Source organism: Microcebus murinus, chromosome 9 (assembly GCF_040939455.1).
Source record: "Microcebus murinus isolate Inina chromosome 9, M.murinus_Inina_mat1.0, whole genome shotgun sequence".
Lineage (NCBI taxonomy): Eukaryota > Metazoa > Chordata > Mammalia > Primates > Cheirogaleidae > Microcebus > Microcebus murinus.
The window spans coordinates 69530628-69544736 of record NC_134112.1 but is presented as its reverse complement, the minus strand read 5'-3'; positions in this window follow the sequence as shown (position 1 = coordinate 69544736).

Below are 14109 nucleotides of genomic sequence, written 5' to 3'. Positions count from 1 at the left end.
TTATTAGCAGGCTATAGAACACAACTTGAAGGACAAGCTGTACTTCAAAGTTGTAGAAGAAACAAATTACAGCCATGATTCATTAAGCAACCTTGGACAATTTTTGCTCACCCAAAGGAATCTCTCCAATTCTCTTAAGTGGCTACCTTGATCATTCACCAAAAACAAGTTTGAATGATGGAGTTCAGGTCAAGACATAGGGAAGAATTTGGTAAGTTGGAAAGTTATTCCAGTCTCTAAAGTTCTGTAGTTTAAGATGATTTTTCAATTTTCAAATAGAATTCCCTACAACCTCAGAGCCATATCAGCTTTAGATTGAAGGTTGAACACCCTAATTTAATTTGCATGGATGGATTGTAATGAAGTTCTCTGTAGATATCTGGCTAGTTGCTTCTAGCATGTAGCAGACATCTATCACGAATCAAATAAATTCAGTAACCACATGAACTGGGTGTAGAAAAAACTTTTTAGGTGTCATTGTTATTGGAGGGATAAAGAGAACTAAGTAAGAGACAGAGAAGCTGTGAAAGCATGAAAATATTGAATGAAAAAAGAGGGTTTAGGAAACATTGCAGTTAGTCATGAATTAGGGTGCATTTCTTGAAAAGATACAATGAAGAATTCTCAATGAACTGAATTCTCTACTAGTGCTTTGGCTTGAGTCAAACGTAAGATTCACAATTTTATAACTTGTATGTAGGTTATAGAACACTTACTAAGCTCCATCTACTTTGGATGAGTGCTGGGTTAGGTAGGTACTTCACATATATTACCCCATGTCATTTACAAAACAACTTTATGTAACAGAGAGAGGTATTATAACTATCTCAATATCTCTTTTCTAGTAAGTGGAATAACCAAAATTTGAAACTAGGCTGGACTGACTCTATAGCATATGTTATTTCCACTACACTGGGAAGTCATGAGTCATTCTCTGATGAAGTGTGTTTTTTATTATGTCTAACTGTGAGCAGACTTTCAGAAGCAGTAGACGTAGCTATTAATTATTGTCAAAAGTAGCAGCATAGTAAAAGTTATTTCCATGTATATTTGGTAAACATTATTATTCAGATAAATAATATTTAAAAACCTCATTGAACAGGTCAATTCATTCAGCTACTTTGGCTGCACTTTGCAGCTCACTCATCTTGATTTGCCACCATGATAAAGTACTTTTTCAAAAAACTAAATATTCCATATGGCACATATAAACTTTTTCCCAACCAACCTATTTCCATTATTAATATGTGCCATTAAAATTTTTTCAGGACTAAATGCCCTTCTCATGTACAATGAAGCAATGAAACATGTTATACCAAATACTTTTTTCAAGCGCTGGAGTAGATTTGAAACTCCCTTTAAGGAAAAATTTAGTCCTTCCAAAAGGTACCCTCTGGGCTGACTTCCACATACAAGTAGACTGACCTTTTGAAAAAAATACATCTTGAGTTTTTCACCTTTTACAACAAAGTAATAATTCTGTATCACCCATATCTAGTTGGTAAAGCATATGGATCTATTTTCCATTAATAACATAAAGAAATTACACACGAATTGATTTCCATTCTGTATTTGCCAAAGCTTATTAGAGATTAACTATCTATTCATCTCTCTAGATTCTCTAAGCTTCATCTCTCTAATAAGCTGCATCACTAGAAATCCACATGCCTGGACACTATTCTTGCAGCTCCCTGAAGCAGTGTTGAGTGGAGCACAGGGCATGCATAGACCAGGGGTCATGTTCCAGACTCTCCATTTATTAAATATGTAACCTTGAAAAAATATTAGTTACTCTCCTTGAGCCCAGTTTCCTCACCAGTAAAGGAATTTAAATTCAGTTTGGCTCAGCAAACATATTTAGAATAATAATTAGGTACCACATTTTATGCTGGAATTAGGTATAAAAAGATTTATTCATTTGTTGAGCCAATATTTATTTTGAGCATACAATATATCTTAGGCACTGCCTTAAAAGCTGATGATAAATCTTTAAACAAGACTGACAAATTCTGTGTCCTCATAGCTTGTATGTTAGTAATATATTTAGAATATAAAAAAATAAACCAAGAACTAATGCAATATGAATTCAGATAGGTTATGCAATCTATGAAGAAAATAAAGCAGAATGGGCAGGTGACTTTGTGGGAACATGGCTACTTTAGGAACAGTAGTCAGGCAGTCTCTCATCCAGGAAAAAATCCCATCCCATTTAACAGATATGGATGATCATCTCTGTATTCAAGGAGTTTATTGTGCAGCAGAAGGTACAGGGACATAAGCATACTTTCAGTTTTGCTGGGATAGAGGTATATGTTTAGAGATTTCTTGGGATGATGTATTCAAAAAATGTAAGAGTGACTCACACAAAGTTATGCACAAATAGGTACTTGACAACAGTTATCTTCTCTGTCTTTAAGATTTTAAATGAGGTCCTTCTTTAATCAGCATAAGAGAAAACCAATTGAATCTTTATGGTGACTTCTTAAAATCAGTCTAATTAGAAGTTTGAGGAGCATATGCATTGTTTTCTGAGGATAAACATTATATTTCTGAGGATAAACATAACTCCACAAATTTCCCTTTTCTCTTGGCCTTCAGTATTAAATATGGTGCTTGATTTTAGCCATTAGCCTTTATTTCTTTTTGTGTCTTTATTTCTAATCATTCTCTATTATTGTTTCAATGTCATAGACAGTCTCAATTTTTTCTATATCTCGATAGGAAATAAATGTGTTTTTTTTTAAATATACTCATGCACTGCTATTATTTTTGTTTCTGGTAGTTAGAGAAAGTGTTTGGTATTTGAGTGGAAAAAAATACCAATTGAATCAAAAAAATACCAATACTTCTAGTATTAGTATCGCACTTTTCCCCATAGACCTCATTTCTGCAACATGTACTTTGGATAAGATGGAGCAAAACATTGTTAGATAAAGTCACTTTAACCCACTCCATTACTTTTCCATCAGACATTTGGGTGTTATTTTTTTTATTTCCAAGCACATAATTTACAATAAAACCCTATTGATACAATCTTATTAAAGTAGAAGCCAATACAAACCATTAACAAATCTGAAATACAGACTATCTTTAAACATATGTATAACATACTGATTAAAGACATGATTTTGAACTTAGACACACTGAAGGTCAAATATTGTTTCCTGTACACACTGACTGTGGCCTAGGTGTATGTTTCAGTCTTTCTGGGTTTCAACTGTACAATGTGAGACATAAGACCTACCTAATAGCATCTTTTTGAGGCTGAAGACATTATAAACATTAAACAAAATTTATAAACTGCTTAGCAAAATACCTGATATATAGTAAGTGTCCAAAATAGATATTAATTATTCATATTTTATATAAATTTTGTCATGTATCCTATAGAATAGTTTATGTGCTATTATATACTATGAAAGAGAAATAAATCTTCTAAGAGCAATAATTTTGCCAAGCATTATAGTATATCAACCACCAGATTTCTTAGAATCCCTTCTACCCATTGGAATTCAAGCTCAGGCAGCAATGGGATATGCCAGAACAGAGCCCAACAATAAAATGATCCAATCATATTTGTATAGTTAGATACAGGCTATGAGGCTAATCATGGAGAAAGACCAAGGGTTGGTGTTTGTTTTTTTTTTTTCAGCATATTCTGAGGGTAAGATTTTAAAGTTTCAAATAATGCCCTTGCCACCGCCCCCCCCCCCCCCCGTTGGTGTTATTAGTGTAAGGAAATGGGAATGTGAGACTAAAGATATGCCTAGAACTGAAAAAGACAGACAGGATGTGAGTACTTTTGCCTAAAGAGATGGAACTTTGTCCAAGAAACAAATCATCTTAAACCTGCATGGGCATATGACTACTCAAGGCAAGTGGTAGCATTTGTCAAGGAGTCAGGCACACTGGTATTGTATTAACCTGGCAATGGTCATAAGAAAGCTCCAACAGAGAGAACCAGGTCTGGGGAAAGCAACTCCAGTCACTGTAAGGATTTAGGCATGAAAACAGGAATTCAGGTTGCAAGTCAGAGGTCCTAAGTAAGCCTAGATTCAGTGACCATCTTGCAACCAATTATCTTTTCCCTCCATAGAAAAATACCTGCTCCAGAATCTTGCATGGGGTTAAGTGGCCCCAGTGGCAAAATGACTCTATAAAGAGGTAGAAGCCCAGTAGTTCACTGTCTTAATTCATTTTCTGTTACTGTAACAGAATACCTGAAACTGGATAATTTGTAAGGAAAAGGACTTTATTTCTTACAGATCTGGAGGCTGAGAAGTTCAAGATCAAGGGGCAGCATCTGGTGAAGGCCTTTTTGCTGATGGAGACTCTCTGCAGAGTCCCAAGGTGGTGCAGGGCATCACCTGATGAGGGGGTGAGTGTGTTAGCTCAGGTCTCTCTTCCTTTGTTTATGAAGCCACCGGTCCTGCTCCCATGATAGCACATTAATACGTGAATCCATTAATCCATGAGCCCTCATGATCCAATCAGGTCTTAAAGGCCCCACTTCTCAATACTGGCATCCAGGCAATTAAATTTCGACACAAGTTTTGGTGGGGATAAACCTTCAAATCATAGCACTCATGTCACAGAAGACATAGAAACGAAAGATGTAAGATATTAAAGCACCTGGAGTGGCAGTTGTATAATGAAATGGGACACAGTGACTTTCATTCATTCTGGACTTTATGCAGATGATATACAGAGCAAGGTTAGGTTGGTTAATTTTCTAAGTTTTCTGGTGCCCATTTCTAGTAGTTTACTACTCATAGATTCAGTTTCTAATTCTCTAATTTAAAAACTTGATGTGCAAAATCTGAGGAGCCAGATTAGCATCGAATAACAAAGGTAACACCTCAGATAGCTGGAATGGCAAGTAGTCTCAATCTTCTTTGCATTTATAGATGCACGAAATAAATAAACTCTTAACCACCGGAAAGATTATCTTCTGCCTGAGGAATTTTGTGTTTATAATCTGACATTGATAAAAATCTCCATGAGAAGCATGTTTATTGTATCTAGTCCTTTGGCAAAGATACAGTTATAGAGATGATGAATGGCCAGGACAAGGAGAAGCATCTATTAAACTAGTCATAGTTGACACCATGTTCCAGCACATAATGTTTGACACTTACTCACAGGTTACTGAAATGATTATGTGCTCAAGAGTGAATCCATGCCGACAAACCAACCTTTCACTGATGAAAAGAGAGCCTGTTATTTTAGAACAATTCAAACTTGGATTTAGGCTTTCAAGTAAGTATAGTGTATATTGATGAAAACCAGGCAAATTTCAGCACTGAGACTCAATAAATAAATTGATAACAATTCCTTTTTGTTCTTTTTATGCTGGCAGCAGTGAAATCAAATTAGAGTTCATAAAAGCTTACAGTATAATGTGATACAGACTATCTAATTGAACCATAATTCTCTAACTCAAGAAAATTTTTTAATCCTATTTCCGATATGGTAAACAGGGATGCCAGAAAGCTTTAACATTTCAATCAAGCAATAAGAAATAGGATTGTCATATTTCCTAAAGAAAAAAATAGCAATTAATTATTCTTAAACATCTCTTAAACTGGATTTTGACTTTGACTGTTAGTCACCTTTTAATCATTAGCAGAAATAACTGGAGAACAGCAAATGAGATTCTGCCTCTTCTCCTAGGCAGAGGAAGGTCAAGTTTCCCATGGATAGAAAGGCAGAGAGTGGCGGCATTACAATCTCCTGAATTTTTCCAGATAAAAATAAATTCTGGACTCAAGAGCTCAGGGCCCAAGAAGCTGGCAAGGAGTTCTGAAAACAGGTCTAAGTCCAGAGGGATAACCAGGAAGACGGTGCCCAGCATGGTTTGTGCATGGGTTGCACTACAGCATTGCCTTCCTGTGCCCTTATAACACAGCTTAGAGATCAAAGGCTTGATGCCAACATAGTACCAAAGAATTATTACAAGTCTCGTTTTAGTTTTATTATATTGCTAATATATTATTATTCAGTGAAGTAATTGTTAATCCAATCCAGTTGTACATTCCAACATTTCATCATTTTTCCCCTACAACTGCATTTTTAAAATTCTTATTATCAAGGTATGAGAAAATGCAAGAGAGTTGAGGATGAGCTAGCATACTATAAAAATGCCCAAATTTCTTGTTTCCTTAACTCACATTTTCTCAATCAACACAAATTAACACACACTCACAAGAATACCATGCACCAGGAAATAGGAAAAGGGCCTTAGAGTTCAAAGAAGATTACAATGTGGTTTATGGTATGGAAGAAATTTTGACTAGTAGAAAAGAAGAAAATGTCAAGGCAGAACAAAACAGTGATACAACATCCTATATTGGAGGTCTATGTGTAGGAGCAGCACCCTAGTGTGAGCTGTGACCTGGCCACCAGTGAGAAACCTTAGAGCAATTTGTAAAGTAGTAAATTTTTCTCACTCTCTTTTTGCATCTCTCTACCCTTTCTAGTGTTTCTCAACCTTGAGAACCTCCATTATCCCCAATTGCATTCCCTTTTAACATTTTCCAATAACTTTCTTCACACTTAGAAGAAAATCTAAACTCTTTTCTCTGATTAATAAAGCCTATAAGATCCATCTCCACCTTCCCTTCCAAGCTCATCCCACTGATTTATTAGACTTCAGCTACACTGTTCCTCTCACTCAGTGCCTCTCAATCTTTACTATACATCAGAGCACTTTGGGGGTCACACTAAAAATGCAGATTCCTATTCAGAAGGTCTGGGTTGGGGAACAAAATTCTTACATGTGTAATAAGCTCCAAGGTGGTGCTGATAGCGCTGGTCCTGGGACCACACGTTGAGTAGCAAGATGCTGGAGGACCCGTGTGCATTCCGACACTGTCAGGCTATCCTGTGCTGAGCCATTATTCGTAGCAACACAAACTGACCAAATTTATTCCTCCTTGAAATCATGGTGCTTGTTATTTCTGCCAGGGACTTGCTTTCCCCAGATCTTTGTGTGTCTGGTACCTTTTGTTATGAAGGTCTCATCTCAAATGTCAACTCCCCAGAAAATCTGCTTAATGATAATATTAATATCTAAAATGGCCCATCCAATCCCTTGGTCTGTAACAATCAACAAATTTTCCTATTTTATTGCCTTAATTAAACTTGTCACTCTCTGAATCTTCTTTATTTTTCTCTTTAGTTGCTTGTAAGCTCCATGAAACAATGGCATGATCTGCACTGTTCAGCTCTTGTAACTCTGCACATAACAATGCCTGATCCACAGGGCTGGCTTCATGGGTACATGATTTATACAACTGCACTGGGCTCTTTGCTTGGCTTAATGCTCTGTGGTCACCATCTACAAATTCACAGTTTTATCTTAGAACTTGTGTTTTGTAAGTGAAGTCCAATGGGAAAATGGAGCATGCATGTAAGCAGAGGAAATGCATTCAATATATATGTCATCCTTTCTCATATCGTGTTCACAATGTCCCAAGAGCTCGGTATTCTAATGGACCCACATGCATGCACATTCAACAAGACTCAAAGCGAAACACAAGGTAAATGTGTTACATCCATACCTGAATAAGTGGAGTGCTAACAACCTCAAGAGGCTATGCTTTCTAGTCAAACCAAAACTTGCCTCCAAAGTACAAAGAAGGCAATGGTGTTCTGAGAAACAAGAATGACCAAGCAAGCCTATTATATTGTCACTTACTGTTACCTAGCCGACTACTTACACAGAAAATGGTGACATACTAAGGAACATAGGAACACCCATAGTTCCTTTCCCTCTTCTCTTCCTTACTCAAGACAAAGGTAGTGGGTATTGGTAGAATGTGCACACATTAAGAAGTGAAATAAAACCAGCTGAGTTAGTTTGTTCAGTGTTTCTACTGTTTTGTAAGAATGAAATACACATACATATGCAAACTGTGAAACACAAACTATATAATTTTGTGAATCTGAATATAAGTTAAATGCTCTTCTCATTCAAAATTGGCATTGGATAATATAAAAATAAATGGTGAAAGTCATGCTAATAATTCAATTCTATTTTTCCTTACTAAAACAGTAAGTTGCAAGACACACACACGCAAAAAGCATCAAAAGAAAGAGTGCTAAAGAAAAAAAAAAGCTTTTTAATTTAGCCCCGTTAGGGTACATTTTCCTGCTTTTTGAACAAGGAAGCCCACATTTTCATTTTCTACTACAAAATATGTAACCAACCCCTCTGATTCATAGAAGTACTTACTGAATAAGTAAAAAAATTTGTACATTTACCATGTGTCTGGCACAGTGTTAAGCCCTTTACATAGATGATTTAATTTTATCCGTAGAATAACCTTTTAAAATGGGTTTACCATTTAACAAATAAGAAAACTAAGGCTTAGAAAGATTAAGTAATATGGCCCAAAATCTTAAAAGCTTGTTAGTAAAGAAACTAGAGTTTGAACTAGGATTCAGATGTGTAGGCCCCCAAAGCCCAGTCTCTTGACAACCCTGCTGTAATGCTTCCCAGAAGTCAGTTTCATTCCAGCCTTCCCTTGAGCTGCTGGGAATATTCCAGAATGAGTCTGAGGTTCTACTCCAAACCAAAGTGAACCAAGAATGCCGACCCATTTCTACTTGAATCCAAAGGTCTCTAAAAAGATTCCACTTCTATGTATACATTCAGATTATCATATAGATCCTTGTAAATAATTCATGATTAGGTAGAAGCTAAACACCAATTAAATCTGGAATTTCCTGGAGTATTCCAGCATTTGTGTCTCAGAGACTAGGGAAACTTTCAGCCTCATTTTGACATCTTATTTAGCCCTCTACAATGAAGACCATTTTACTGGTCTACATTAGGATCTTTTAAGTATTTCTGGCTATATTCTAGAGCACTAAGAAACAATGTCTCTCAGCAGTTTTAATCTTCTTTGCCCAAATCTCACTGGCAAATACGAGTGCATCTTTTATTCATGGTGTTGAATAAAAGCCTCTGCCTGGATATGCCTGGTGTTTAAAATATTTTAAATAATGTTCACTATGGTAACAATATATTTGAAGTTTCTGTCATTTGGACATTAAAATGTTCAATTAGAGGGTGAAATATAGTACCATACACTTGAACATTTAGTATTAATGAAAGAGAAAAAATCAGCATATATCAAGCATTCCTTGTTTTTATTTTAGTATTTATTAGAAGAAAGAATCTATTATTTAACATATATGTGATTAAATGAATTTTAACATTATAGTTTTTAAATCAAATATTTCCTTTAAGTATACATTTTTTGATAAAAGTATTTATTACTATAAACTCATTCTGAGATCAGATGTGTCGTAATAGGTTCAGTATGTATAATGGGGCCTAATCATAGGCACTTACCTACACTGTATTGCAAGGTGCAGAGCTCTAGATAATTACATGGTAACACACTCATACATCATGGGTTGTAAGAGATTTTCAAACACTTCTAATTTTGTTGATATTAACATCCTCAAATATCTATATTCATTTTTTCCTTATTTAGTGTAAAAATCCATCAGAGGTACAAAATTTAGTGACAGAGCCATTGGCATTTTCTTTAATTCGGACTCACAGTAACAAAAAAAAAAAAAAAAAAGATCATTTAATTGTAAACACTTCTCTAACTTTTAAATTCTGCTTTTATCTGTTATAGAAGCCAGTTACCTTCACTGTTAATATAAGCAAAGAAATGACAAGAGAAAAACTGGTAATTTTCTTAGCCTCTATTTCCTTAAACTGAAGGCTAATGGACTTGATGATTTCCAAAGAACTTTCCTTCTCTACAAATAAAGTTCCTTTTTCCCCTCTGATAGGATCCCCACATTATCCCACTCTTCACTTTGCTTTGGATGTTAATATTACTTCTATTTAATTTGCTCAACAATACATTAAATTACCAAAATAATTCAGGCAAAAACTACCCATGGTCATTACAATCAGTAGCATTATTTAGATGAATACATATATGCTTGTTTTGATTTTTACCTAAATTCTTTACTTCACCCTAGGTAGAAATGTCAACATTGTGTGTGGTGCTGATATTAAAAGTGTCAATTTCCATCTACTTTGTCATGCCATACAAATTTTTCACTCTTAATCACTTGATGTGCTATAAAAGTTTGCTTGGTGAAGGAAAGCATAATAAAAGAACAAAATGTTCAGTTATCCCAAAAGAAGTATGAGGCACTTTCACAGATAATATATTCCCAGTAATAATTTTTTTAAAAAGATCCAATGATAACACCAAAATTGTTCGTGTTTGTCTGTGCATGCATGCATGTATGTGTGTGCATGTGTGTGTGTGTATGCATGTGTCTTTTGGAAAGATTGAGAAAAAGAAAACAAAACAAACACTAAGAGGGGGAATAAGAAAGAGAGAATCTACAAACAAATCATTCTCTCAAAACTTTTCAAACTAAGCTTCAAGATGTTATGCTATATCGGTGAGGCATGCCCTCCTTCACTCTCATAAACAAAAGCATGAAACATACTTAGAAAAGTAATCAAGGTCACTTCCACAAGTATTCTAAGCATTTAAAGCAGTTGTTCTCAACCCTGTCTACACATTAGAATCATCGGAAAGCTTTTTAATAATGTCTGAGCCTCACCTCAGATCAATTAAAATCAGATACTGGGCAGGACTGGGCATCCCTACTGTTTTAAAAGCTCCCCCAGGGATTCTAATGTTCACTGGAGTTGTGAGCATTGATTTAGAGTAAACCCTATTATACAGTGCAGTAAGAAATAGATATTTAAATTTTAAGTGAGAGGGCCATTTTTATTAGGAGTTTGAAGTCCCCTTACAAAAACTCATGTTATATTCTGCCCATTCTTCAATTATGACCCAAACCAGAAATCAAAAGCACCTGAGACCATGCTGAGCTTGTGGGATTATGAGTCAGTGATCATACAGCAGCCTTGAAAAGAGTCCTTTCCTTGATGTGTGCTGACCCTCTTTCCACAGTGGCCATCTCTCCAGGTAAGCTCTGGAGAACCAAACCACCCTGCCTGGCACAAGCTCTTCTGTAAGCTTTTTTTTCACCCTCCTGTTTGAAACGGTTAAATTGAGGTAGAAATGTAATATTCATGTGGTACATTGAAGCTCCCTAGACTGGAAATTTTTATTTCTTTGCCAAAGGAAGCAAGAACAGTTTGCAGGCAAAAATATTAAAATAAAAATTGCCTACATTTTTAAATCCCTCTTTTATTTGGTTTCTTACCAGACCAAAGTGAAATGTGACCTGCAGCTTTGAGGTCTCGCCCAGAATTAATAATCTCCAGGTGTATTCAAAACCATTAATTGCCTCTGAAGGGAGCAAAAGGAGGCTTCCCCAGAATCCTGTTATTCGAAGGAGAGATACTGAGCTCAGTGTTTGCTGCTTCAGTGAGTTCCTATGGCCAAGGTATTCATGTTGTGCTTAAACTATGAAGCTTGAAAGGAATAACTTGGGCAGAGAACTTTGTTGTACTAGCATGAATGCACTGAAGGCCTTGTAAAGAAGGTTGTTTGAATTACATGTATGTTAAACAGTTTCAGAAGAACTGTTTCCACTTTAGGTTTTTGCACAATAAAACCCAAATTGCGCTTTTGACTACTGAGCTGAGTCTTTTAACTTGCTTTTTTTCAAAAATAATAAATCCCCTTCATAATGACTATGCAGCACTGTCACACCCTGACACAGTCTATTTCTTCAACCCCTATGTCATTAAAAGAGGCAACTTATTTATGATGATTAATAATAATGAAATATGTATGAAGAAATGAATTATACAAATGCTGCATTGTACATAAGAGGGAGAGATACAAATTACCAGGTCCTGATTACCTGCGCCCCACCACAAATAAGAGACAGCAGAACATTTCTCTCCAGCTGATTTTCCTTTGGGATTAGAATTTAGGAAGTAGGATATGAGAAAGTTTGAAGGGTATTTGAACAGGCTCAAATCCTTTTTTAATTGTGGATTTGTAAAACTCCACTCCTCCCCCTGCCCTACCCCGAGCTTTTAGTGTTGCCATCACATCACTCTATTTAAGGCAGCCTAGAGTACCTGTGTCAATGCCATCTGATGGGATGTGTCAAATGCTTTTGTCTCAGCTGACACAGAAATACTAGACACCCTCCTAGTGCTTTTCCTGAATACTGATACCTTAATATGTGGGAGGTGTGTATGCTGAGCAGGTGCAGTGAAGGAGGGCATCCCACATAAACAGTAGACACGATGGGTGTATGTGAAATGGGGTTAGGATGTACACGAGGGGATCAGTTCAGAGAAATCCTACTTCCTACTTTCTATCCTACTTCTTAAATTCTTAATTGCTCATGGTGTATCTGTTTCCTCTGGTTAGTACGTTTGTCACTAAGGAAAGAAATTAAGACATAAACAAGCCCAAGCTCCCCAATTTTCACATTGGATAAACAAATGGATGACATTTTAAAAAATATAAATCATTTTGAGTCCACAAAATGTAAATGAGTTAATATGCCTGCTAAAAGCTGAAATTCCAGAGCTTCATCTCTAAAATTCCTAGGAGGCTATAAGCTCTCTCTTATCTACTTTTCTCAGTTGCTCAGACACAAGCAATGGCCTTGTTACTCATGAAAGAAATATGTCACCTTGTTTTCAGAAGACCTCGCTTAAATTGACTAGGGCAATTCCTCATTTGGAAAAATTGATAGAATCTTAGCAATACCTGGAACAGAAATAAAACTACTTCCATGCTCTCCAACAGGATAAGATCCTTGACACATGACAGTCTTGAGGAATACGTATGACCATTTCTAGCCAAATCACTAGGCGATTATGCCCTACAAGCTCATTGTTGTTTTTAGCTATTTCCAAAGGTTTTTGTCACATTAATCTTCTCATAGACGTTACACACACACACACAACAGATGTTCTTACAGATAAATTATGTGACAGAGAGAGAAACATGACACTTTTAGGAGATAAATATTAAACTAAGTCAAAACAAAATATGGAGCTGACAATCCTTATAGTCATTTGTTGTTGTAATGGAAGGTCCTGATTGTTTTGTATTTGTTTTTGTCAGATGGAGAACATAAAAAATTTCGAAAATTCACTGTAGATGAAGTCAATTTATAACCGTGTATTTATTTGTGATTTCATTTATTATTGTTTATATCTTCATTAGAATATAAATGCTTTGAGACATTGATGAATCTGACTTTATTCATTGGGGTTTACCTAGTACTTATATATAGCAATTTCTCAGTAAGTTGAATGAAGCAAAAAAATTTTTAATCTTGCCCAGGGAAAAGACATTAATCTTCTCTTTTACATTACTGATGGCTTGGTCAAGAATTAGATTTACCAGTAGGTACTTCTAAAACTTACCCTTTCATGTGTCATCTCAAAATGAAACTTGAACATGTTATAAAAATATCCCATAAGAGAATTAATAAGTATGTATTCATCAAAAGGCAGTACTATATACATAATCTCTTTATTTTTATTACTGATGGCCTCCCTCTCTAATTCATAGCATTTTAAAGCTCTAGTAAGAAGGCTGAATGGCCCACTACTTTATAATTCATCTCAATTTAAACTTCTGAATTTTTATGTTAATCTTAATCATTTTATTACTCAATTAAACCTTGTTACCTAGCCCATGTAAAATCTAGTTCATAGAAAAATTTGAAAATTAGATGCCTTTAAATGTGAAGAATTGCCATTTGATAGTGGTTATTAAACTTATATTTGTGTAGGATTCACTCTGGAAGACTGTAAAAAATATAGGTTCTTAGGTTGTACCTCCAGAGCCATTAGATCTAGAGTGGGGACTAGGAATCTGCCTTTTTAATTAGCATTGTACCTCAGTCCCTACATATGAAGAAAACACGGAGAACTACTTTGAAAATGGTTGGTTTATATCCATTTTCATAGCTCGAGGAGGATGGGGCTTGGATTATAAACAAGATAGACTTGCTGAAACACTCTACCACTAAGAAAAGTAAGTTGACCTTTCTAATAACAGCAAACCAAGCCTGAGGAGAGAGGCAAGGAGAAGAAAACTCTGGGGAGGCTCCCGACCTAAGACTCTGGGAGGGTTTTTTTCTGCTACTGCTTTGTAAAACTCTTCTGTT